Below are 11,040 nucleotides of genomic sequence, written 5' to 3' on the forward strand. Positions count from 1 at the left end.
TCCCCACCAAGATCGATGCTCATCCTCATCCACCGTCAAAACAATTTCTCGCCCACTATACTTCTCCGCCGTTGGATCACATCATATCCGTGCTATCACCGCTTGGATTCAACGGCACACCAGGAATTTCCAGATCCTCTAGTAGCTGGAAGAAGCCTAGAAATTTTCTAGTCCGCCACGTGTATTTTTTGTCACGCGGGGCCCAACGCCACCAGGGAATCTTGAAACTTATAAAATTCTACACACCAAGGACAGCCTCCAAAGCTCAACTTCAACAGCCAATAACGTAGTTCCGCGTCGTCTCTCGCCGACTGGTTTTGCGTTCTCCGGTCGACGTCGTTTCATGGTTCCAAACTAAGGATTCCTAATTTAAGCATATAAACATGTGTGGACGAAATTGGGTTTAGGGTTGGACTGTCACTGTCTACTCTACTCTGCTGGAAGCCGAACGAGCTCAGTTTCTATTCGTGAGCATGAACATGTAGCAGATAGAGATGCTCTAATCTGTTCAATCCGATGTTGATTTTGAGGCGGAGGTCGAAAGTGCAGAATTCTTCGGATTTCTCTGAGGTTGAGAAAGACAGAGAGGATGATAAGAAGGATAGAGGAAAGGAGAAACCAAAGCCAAAGCAAGACGGAGGAGAGAGGAGGATAAAGAAATGGACATGCGTAGACAGCTGTTGCTGGTTCATTGGTTGTATATGTTTGATATGGTGGTTTTTGCTTTTCTTGTACAATGCAATGCCTGCCTCTTTCCCTCAGTACGTAGCGGAGGCGATCACGGGGCCGTTGCCCGACCCGCCTGGCGTGAAATTGAAAAAGGAAGGGCTAACAGCCAAGCATCCGGTGGTTTTCGTGCCTGGAATTGTTACCGGCGGGCTGGAATTGTGGGAGGGACACCAGTGTGCTGACGGATTGTTTAGAAAGCGACTCTGGGGTGGCACATTTGGGGAAGTGTACAAAAGGTACCTTTTTCTATTTTTCTTCTTTTTAAATTTCTTTTTTCTCGATTTGTAATTGCGGTTCTTAATTTTATGCAAGTTATGGCTTCAAAGATCCAATTATGTGAATATTTTCTTTTGTTCATGTTCCTTTTTTGTGTTTTTCCATCCAATTAGTAAATGATACCTAACGGGATCTGTGGTTGTATGAGGTTGCTTAGTTGGTAAGGATTAATCAAAAGTGGGTTTGATTTTGATAATGGTGGTCACCTCAGTCCTCACAAGTAACTTGTAATAGATTTTTTAGAATAGTAAAACCTATGGGTTGTACTATTGGTTCCAGTATACTAGTTTCCAGTTGAATATGTATTAATTTTAGGTGGGTGCATCTGCTTTATTACTGTTTACTGTAAGCAGACGGGATAGGGAGTAATTATGTCTGACCATAAGATTAGAATCAACATGAGCTTGTCTGCTGTTACTGTTGACGATCTGGAAGTTTTGGGAGTGTTACGAAGCCTGTTTGAAAGTCCATGATTTGAAATCCAATTTGTTAAGTATTGAACCGATAGATGCTCTAGAATATATAGTAGTGACTAATCCAAACATATGTTAAATGTTCAGGCGTGATTTTCATGTTGGCATGCAGTTACAATCTAATTCTATGGGAAAAATGTGACTGGAAAGTTTATTTGATTAAAAATTTGGTGTGAAAAGAGAATCTAACTGACTCATTCTATACCAACGTGGTTTGAGGGCAAATTTTAGTAGATTAATAATTTGGTGCACGTGGGTGTGCAGAACTACACTTTGTCTTGTTTTTCTGTGATTGTAAAGTGATGTTTGCACAATTATAGTTAGATACCTCTGCTTTGATCTTCTTCTTTGTTAACAGAAATTTTTTGTGTAACTGCTTGTAATTATCATTGGGTTTAACGTCAATGTTTAATTTTGTATCAATTTTTTTCTGACTAGCTGGTATGTGGTTACCATGTTTGTTTCACTCTTCAAAATAAATTTAATTAATTTTAAAACTTAATGCCATATTCCCCCCACAACAAACACCCCCACCACCCCCAAAAGAAAGAGAGAGAGAAAGAGAGAACCTTCTCCTCGCTTCTCTGTTTTTCCACCACCTCTGTATGATTTAAAGTCTCCTTGCCTTAAGTTTTTGCATCTAAAAGAATTAAACAAATATTGGTGTCATGTAGGCTTTGACTTCTATATGCTTTTTCTGGATTTTGCATAACAGTGAACTCTTGTCAAAATTTTGATATATGATAGTGGTGCCATGAAATTCTAATGATAGGTCATGGCATGTGTCTTCCAACCTGTGTTACATGGAATCCACCAAGCATAGCTTTTGCACTATGATATTAGTATATGATGGTTCTTTAAAGAGCATAGTTCTTTGGTATTTAAAAGATCCATTTCTACTGTTCATGTCTTGCCTATTGAGAGACACTAATTGAATAAGTTTTGGGTCATTATGATTTTTTTTTAGTGTTCTTTCTTTTAGTTGGAGTGGTTATTAACAATTGACCGGAATCTTTAGCTTCCTAGCGTGTTCATTAAATCTGTAATGCAAGTGTATTATGTTGTGTAATTATTGTCTTTCTTGTATATCACTAGATCTAAGGACATCTGTCTCTCAGTACTCCAAGGGTACCTTGAGCTAGATTTTGTGGCAAAAAATACATGCAACTAAATCAAAATAGTTGATTGTTTTTAGGACCAATAGTTAGTTTCCTTAGTAGATTTGACCTGCAGGCAGTTGAATTTTTGAAAAATCTATTTGTTCTTAAATGCTTCTCTGAAACAGATATTTCATAATAGATAATATCAGTCACATTATTTGAATATTTTGAAGGCAAACTTTAGTATATATTATGTAGTCAGTTTGTGGCCTGTAAAGTTCCATGATTAATGTATTTTGGTCGTTGGCAATTTTCATCGATTCAACCTGATAATTTAGAGAAGGGAAGGCACTCTTATCTGATTTGATTGCTGTTGTTCCTTGTTCCTATATGTTTATTAAGTGAACCAATTAATTCCTGTTTGAAATGTTCATTTAAAGTAGATTTAATTGGTTCAATTCCTAAAATTTCGCCATTTTCCAAATTATCTTGATTATGAGATTGCACATTAATGGTGGTGGAATTGACTATTTGAAGCTTGTTTCTTTCCCTTATGTTTCTCCTATTTTCATGCAGACCGTTATGCTGGGTTGAGCATATGTCACTGGACAATGAAACTGGACTGGACCCTCCTGGCATTAGGGTCAGGCCTGTATCTGGACTTGTGGCAGCTGATTATTTTGCACCTGGTTATTTTGTCTGGGCAGTTTTAATTGCTAATTTGGCTCGCATTGGATATGAGGAGAAAACCATGTATATGGCCGCATATGATTGGAGAATATCATTTCAGAACACTGAGGTATGGTTTTTTAAGCCATATATTTGCTTTTTTAAGTCATATGTTTTCTTCTAGAGTTTCCAAGTCTTAGTTTTGCGTACTGTCTGTCAGCACTTTTTGTGGTCTTATATATTTCTTCTCCTTAGGTATGTATTGCATTCTTAATTGGTTTACTAATTTCTTTCTAATTGAGTTGATCAGGTAAGGGACCAAACTCTGAGCCGGATAAAAAGTAATATAGAACTCATGGTGGCTACAAATGGTGGGAGAAAGGTGGTTGTTATTCCACATTCAATGGGTGTTCTGTACTTTCTGCATTTCATGAAATGGGTTGAGGCACCTGCTCCAATGGGAGGTGGGGGTGGAACAGATTGGTGTGCTAAGCATATAAAGGCAGTGATGAATATTGGTGGACCCTTTTTAGGTGTGCCAAAAGCAGTCTCAGGATTTTTCTCTAATGAAGCCAGGGATATTGCTGCAGCCAGGTTTTTCTTTTAATTACTAAAATCAAAAGATTAATAACAATTTAATTTTATGTTGCCATGACTTCATCTTTCCTATGAATCTTCTGACTAATTTGTGCTGCTTAATTTTTTGGTCTTGATGAAATGCTAATCATTTTACAGGGCTTACGCTCCGGGTTTTTTGGATAAGGATGTTTTTGGTCTTCAAACTCTGCAACATTTAATGCGGATGACTCGTACATGGGATTCAACCATGTCTATGATACCAAAAGGTGGAGATACAATCTGGGGTGGCCTTGATTGGTCTCCTGAAGGAATCTACAATTGTGGCGCAAAGAAGCCAAAAAACAATAGTACACACACTGCAATTCCAAATGGGAAAGGGGCATCAAGTTTCACGGAAGGTGTGAACTATGGGAGAATTATATCGTTTGGGAAAGATGTGGCTGAGCTTCATTCCTCCAAAATTGAGCGGATTGATTTCAGGGTAATACTTCCTGTTCAGTTAAGGACATGAAAATGTATAACACACACACACACACACACACACACACATGGATTTAAAGTTGATGAAATTAAGGTTATCGGTTCATCTAGTACATATTCATTTATCTCTTTTCCTCAATTCCCCATGATATCATTTGCTCCTTTGGTGATGATCACAATGGTTCTGCCTTTTGATATCCTCTAGACATTGAGGGCTACATTTTGAAAATATTTTTGGTGGAAGTGTCATGCTTCTAATCTCATGCATCAAATCTAAACATGCATAATCAATCATTTTTAGTATGCTAGAATAGAATTTACAATCAATTACTTGAGAAGTCAACTGTTCATCTATTGGTGTATTGCATTCTCAGGTGTTCTTATTCTATTAATCAGTTCATATCAAAGTTTTTTTTCCCCTTTGAATGTTCTGCTTTATTTTCATGATAATAGATAAAACTTAGCTCATTTGCATCTTGAGATATATCAGTTGCTTATGCTGCATGTTTTCTGAGATGTTTGATGTTTTTATGTTTTTTAATGTCATTGATCTGCAGGATGCTATTAATTTTAAAAACCCTGCAAACAACTGTGACATCTGGACAGAGTACCAAGAAATGGATGTCGGGCATATTAAAGCTGTTGTCAACTACAAAGTATACACAGCTGGATCAGTTTTGGATCTGCTTCATTTTGTTGCTCCCAAGCTTATGAAAGCGTGAAGGTGCTCATTTTTCACATGGGATTGCAGATGATTTGGATGATCCTAAATACGAACACTATAAATATTGGTCGAACCCCTTAGAAACAAGGTGAGAATTTCCATATTTTGTTAATGAGAGTTTTTAATTGATAACAAATGAACTTAATTTAATTTTTCTGCACGTAAGTTTGTAAAGCAAGTTCATGTTATATTCTATGATTGGCAAAGTGCTTTTAGTTTGCTTGTGTGCCTGACTCCTCTTGGAACAGCTAGATTATCACAATAAAAACATACAAATTGGAATTTTGTAAATCCCATATCTGTAAATTACTTAATTATATACCAAATATGTTCCACTTGGGCTGATAATCATTTTGTTGTTCTTTTTTTCCCCAGCTTCTCTTGCAACTGTTATCTTAAGCTTTATAGTAATGAATAATTTTAATTCATTTTTGCTTTAGGACGATTACTGGTCAAATCATAAGCTTGTTCTTTATGATGGTCCTGTACTTGATCAAATTTTCATTGGGGGGACTGCTTAATTTTCTTTATTGTTTGTACAGATTACCGAATGCTCCTGAGATGGAGATATATTCTATGTATGGAGTTGGAATACCCACTGAAAGAGCATATGTTTACAAGCTAGCTTCTACTACTGAATGCTCAATTCCATTTCAGATAGATACCTCGGCAACCGGTGGAATTGAGAACTCTTGTCTAAAAGATGGAGTTTTTTCCGTTAATGGAGACGAGACAGTTCCTGTTTTGAGTGCTGGTTTTATGTGTGCAAAGGGTTGGCGAGGCAAAACAAGATTCAATCCTTCAGGCATTCGTACTTATATAAGGGAATATAATCATGCCCCTCCAGCTAATCTTCTAGAGGGCCGAGGCACCCAAAGTGGTGCTCATGTTGATATACTGGGGAACTTCGCACTAATAGAGGACATTATAAGGGTAGCAGCAGGAGCTACAGGAGAGGACTTGGGAGGAGACCAAATTCACTCCGATATTTTCAAATGGTCTGAAAAGATCAGCTTGCATCTATAGTTCATAAGGTGAGCACTGAAAACTGGTTTATATGTTATCTACGAATGAAGTAGAGTACTGATTCAGTTGATGCATTATTTGCCATGTATTTTTAAATATACTATTGGTTCTACTTGTTTTAGTACTCTGTTAATAACAAAACTGGCCTGAGACTAGGTAGGATTGGATCATTTTTCATCTAAGTTGCTTTTCTACGTTGTCATATGAACTAGCAGTTGCCTATATACATTGCAATTTTCTTTCTGGCCTGGCCTCACTCTAGTCACACGTATTGATTGGCAGCAGAAATCATGCCTACTTCCCCCCTTGCACTTGAGACACTTCTAACAGACTGTGAATGCAGCAAATATTGGTGAATTGTGGAGGTACATCTATCAGCTCATGTTGAATGAGGTTTCTGCAACCAATATTGTTTTGGAAAGGACCTCACAAGGTTACTGAGATCAATGAACTTTCTACGTTGCTTGCACCTACCATTTTTGGTGCACTTAAGTTCTATAGTCGCCTGAAATTTTGGTCAACCTGTAATTTATTCAAGTATTGTGAATAAAATGTGTTATAAGCTTGTTTGGCTTCCCTTTGAATTTTTGATCTCCATGTTGTAGCTTTGACCCCTTTCCTAAAGGGCACTGCACTAAAATTTTGTTCTTAGACGTGTTGTTCCTGGTGGTTTTTGGGTCCAGCAGAATGGAGATTTAATTAAAGATGCTTCCACCCCATTTTGATTCTAATGGAATTGATGAGGCCTTTCAAGATCGATTCTTAAAAGAGTTGCCATCCTCTTGAAGCTGGCAGGGGCCACTTTTTTTATTTTTTATTTTTTCAAACTGCAATAAGAATAGATTTTCTAAGTGCCGCCGTTATTGTCTTTTTAAATTCAAGACTTGGGGTTAACCGTTGATATTCTTAATTTAATTCAATTCATAAAAAAAAGATTTATTACCGAATTCGGAATGGATTTAATATGTCAAGATGTTGACAATTTTTAGACGGTCCACACTTTAGGCTTAACGTGTGGGTATGAGAAATCAAACCAAAATTAGATAAATTGAACATTAAAGGCCTACAATCAGAATATGTTTAAAGGTGCTGACAGAGTCATCTGCTTCATTGAGCCTGTTAAACATGTCAATTTTGCTAAAATGTGATATGGACAAGAACTGGTAAAACGAAAAATATCATGCTTTAAGGATTAATAAATCTTAATCTAGCAATATATAAATAAAATATATAATAGATTTGAAGCCAGTTTGGATAATTAAATGATTATTAATAAATAATTAATGTTAGTGGAGGAGGATGCGTCAAAGGACGGAGTCTGAGAGACGTTATCGCCGTCGTGTCGTGACTCTCTGTCAAAAACCTTCATGGGTTGATTAATATTTAAGGATTCTTCGCCCTACTTCTGTTGACGGTGGGAGGAAAAAAAATATATTTATTTTAAAATTTTTATAATTAATTATATTAAACTTAATTTCAAAAATTTTAATTAATCTATAATATATATAAATGTATAAAGGAGGCAGAGAATTTTTGAAGTGATAAAAATATCTTTATAAATTTATTCAATTCACAAAACATAATTAAAATAAATTTAATTTTTATTTTAAAATTAAATTTTATCTGTATTATAGAATTTTAAGTCAAATAAATGTCAATAAATTATATAAATTAATTATATGATAATTATAATGTAGAATTTTAATTCAAACAAGTTTCTTTAACTTATGTACATCTTAATATTTTTTTTATTACGTATATAAATCTCAATTATAAAAGTATTGTTAAAATTAGATTTTTGATATTTCTATTTAGTTTGTTATATTAACCTATGACTTTTAAGGTTATAATGAAATCTTGATGAATTTTAAATTTTAATGCCAAAAAACTTGTAATTAGATAAAAAAATTTAAAAATAAATTAAAATTTGTAACAAAACAATATTTTACATAGAATTCCCATTATTATAAATTTTCTAAAAAAAAAACATTAACTTAATAATAAGCTAAATTAATTAAAATAATATAACATTTATTCAATAATAATAATAAATATGAATTCATGAATTGATGATTCCTGTTAGTAAGTATGTATACTATTTAGAAATAGATTATGAGGATTTATTTTTAAGATAACCTTCTAATTCTTTTAATAATAAAATTCTGAAGCTAATAGAATTCTAATACTATTTAATATATTAATCGAGTCCTGTTAACTCTTTCTATAATTAGTATTAATACATTAATTAATTCATTCAACATAAAACTAAGAAAGCTATTAAATATTATACATGTTGAGTTAAATAATTTTAAAATGATGATTCACAATTCTTAGATTTGCATTGTTCAATTTATTTATTTATTTTTGTTGAAATAGAATTCATTTAAAGAAGAAAATGTTAATATTTTTTAATCACCCTTTTCAAATTGATCAAAATATTATAATGAGGTGCAAGACAAGATAACTAAAATCAAAGTTTTATAATGAAAATTTTGAACAAATAAAAGTTAACGTACTTCAATATTTTTTTTATAAAGCTTAAATTTCAATATCTTCAATTAATTAATGATAATTTATGTCTTTTTCTTTGTTATTATGTACATGTGGCTAATTTATTAACTATAATTAGTACATTTTTTTTCTTTTATATAATAAAAAATGAAAATACGAGTTTAAAAGTATTATTAATAAATATTATAATATTTATATATAATATATAGTGTTATTAGTTTCTTTTTATAAATATGAACCTGTGTCACTTAATATTTAATCTACGTAAATAAGAAAATTTAATGTAGATAAATTTTTATTGAAAAAAAATGCAAAGTTAAAGAATTAAAACAAATAAAAATTTTAATTTTTTCGATAAATTAAAAAAATATCTAATAAACAAAATAAAAATTAGAAAAATTTTAATGTAATTATTAATATACAAGGGCTAAATAATTAATAATGGCAAATCTTAAGGTTCTCAAGGTAATTCATCCTATATAAAATTATGGATGTTATGCCATAAAATTATTATTATTATTATTATTATATAAAATGAAAGCAGGTAAACTTAAATTAGAAAATTATAATACACTATAACTTATAATTTAATATTTATATAATTATAAAATAAAATAGTTAATAGTTAAAATTGCAACGCATGCATAAGAAACTAATATATTTAAAAATATATTTATACCAACAGTTTAATAATAATATCAAGTCCAATCTGTTAAAAAAAAAAAAGCCTTTTATAGAATGACGGGTATAACCCTTTAGACTTAAGGTTTAAGATGACCGTTGACTTTCTTAATTTAATCTAATTTCACAAGAATGAACTTACTATTGAGTCTCAAATAACGCTTAATGAGACGAACAATTGAACAACTTACTGTCAACTTTCACCATATTTCTAATTAAAGACAACAATTAGGGTAGAACAATACAATTTCACCAAATTAATCATCAAATCATCATGACGATTATTAAACTCAAAACACAATCATACTTTCTTGTTTGTTGCTATTTTCTCAAATCACTCAAACAGCTTTCTCTCTCTCTACCTGCTCGATACTTTCTATAAATTTAATTATTTTTTAATTCTCAAATCACTCAATCATTTTTATGAGAATTTAACTCAAAATCGTTCAGAATAGAAAAAGCGAATCCATATAGCCGACCCCAAATTTTTGGGATAAAGGCTTAGTTGAGTTGAGTTTAATTTAGTTTAGTTGATTGATGTTTCTAAGGAAGATTAACAATGATTATATATTTATATATATATATATATATATATAATTTCATTAAATGTCTAAGAATTTTAGTTATGGAGATGTTAAGTTTTCTTTTCTTTCTTTCTTTCTTTTTTTTTTTTTTTTTTTTTTATAGAAATGATAGTTAGTATGAATCTTCTTTTCATAAGGATATTAAAATTTGATAATTTCTATATCAGATTCTAAAAAGATTGTAGAGTTGATAATAGTAGATTATCATTAAGTATAGCGTGTTTCTCATCAAATCGCTAAATCAAATATTTTATCAATACGATCATGTTATTAAAATTAAGATAATTATTATTATATTTTATATAAATAATTTATTTTAAATTTTCTTATGAAATTTTATACTTTCAAATTCCATTTGTTGTGTGGAATGTATTTTCATATAAAAAATATATTTTTTTATATATATTTTTTAACATTTGAGACATTAAAGAAAATCGATCAATAAAAATATTTTTTTGATTAAATAGAAAACTAATAATTTTCTCTTTTCAAAAGAGTAAGCTATTTACTGAATTTTGACAATCTTTCTAAATTATAAAAATATTTATATATATATAATATAAATACATATTATTAATTTAATATTACAACGAAATAATTCTTTTAAAAAAATTATAACTAAATAACGAAAAATATTTTAAATTAGTATGATTATACCTCAACTTTTTTTATTTTAAAAATATTAAGACTTATTCCAAAACATAATTTTCATTAGTTAAAGTTTAAAATTAATAAAAATTTACGTTTTTTGAAAAATTATTAAGACTTATTAAAAATAATTTTCATCAGTTGAAGTTTAAAAGTAGTAAAATTTTACGTATTTTTAAAAATTATTTTAATATATAAATTTATTGACTTGAAAAAAAAATAAAATTTTCTAATTTGTTAATTTTAATAATTTCCACAAAGAAAAGTTGTTGTCAATAATGAAGTTTTTATTTTGTAATTAAAAGAAGTTTCATAATTCTTAAATTTAAGTTAACTTTATTTTATGAGAAAAATAAATTTTAATTCTTACACTAACATTATATTAATAAAGTATTAAACTTTTATCTAATTATAATGAAAATATAATACCAATAAATTATTTATCTATTTTAATAATATTTCTTACTCTTTTTAAAATAATGTCAAGCTTTTTACAAATAGAATAGTTAATTTATTTTTTTAATTAATATTTTTATTATCTTTTAAATAATAAGTGTTAG

General features: G+C 30.7%; 1 pseudogene; it reads left to right on the forward strand.

The window, feature by feature from the left end:
• The first annotated feature begins 33 nt into the window (after window positions 1-33).
• Window positions 34-6,775, forward strand: LOC110635972 (phospholipid:diacylglycerol acyltransferase 1-like; annotated as a pseudogene).
• The last annotated feature ends 4,265 nt before the right edge of the window (window positions 6,776-11,040 follow it).

This window comes from Hevea brasiliensis, chromosome 4 (genome assembly GCF_030052815.1).
Source record: "Hevea brasiliensis isolate MT/VB/25A 57/8 chromosome 4, ASM3005281v1, whole genome shotgun sequence".
NCBI classification, from domain to species: Eukaryota; Viridiplantae; Streptophyta; class Magnoliopsida; order Malpighiales; family Euphorbiaceae; genus Hevea; species Hevea brasiliensis.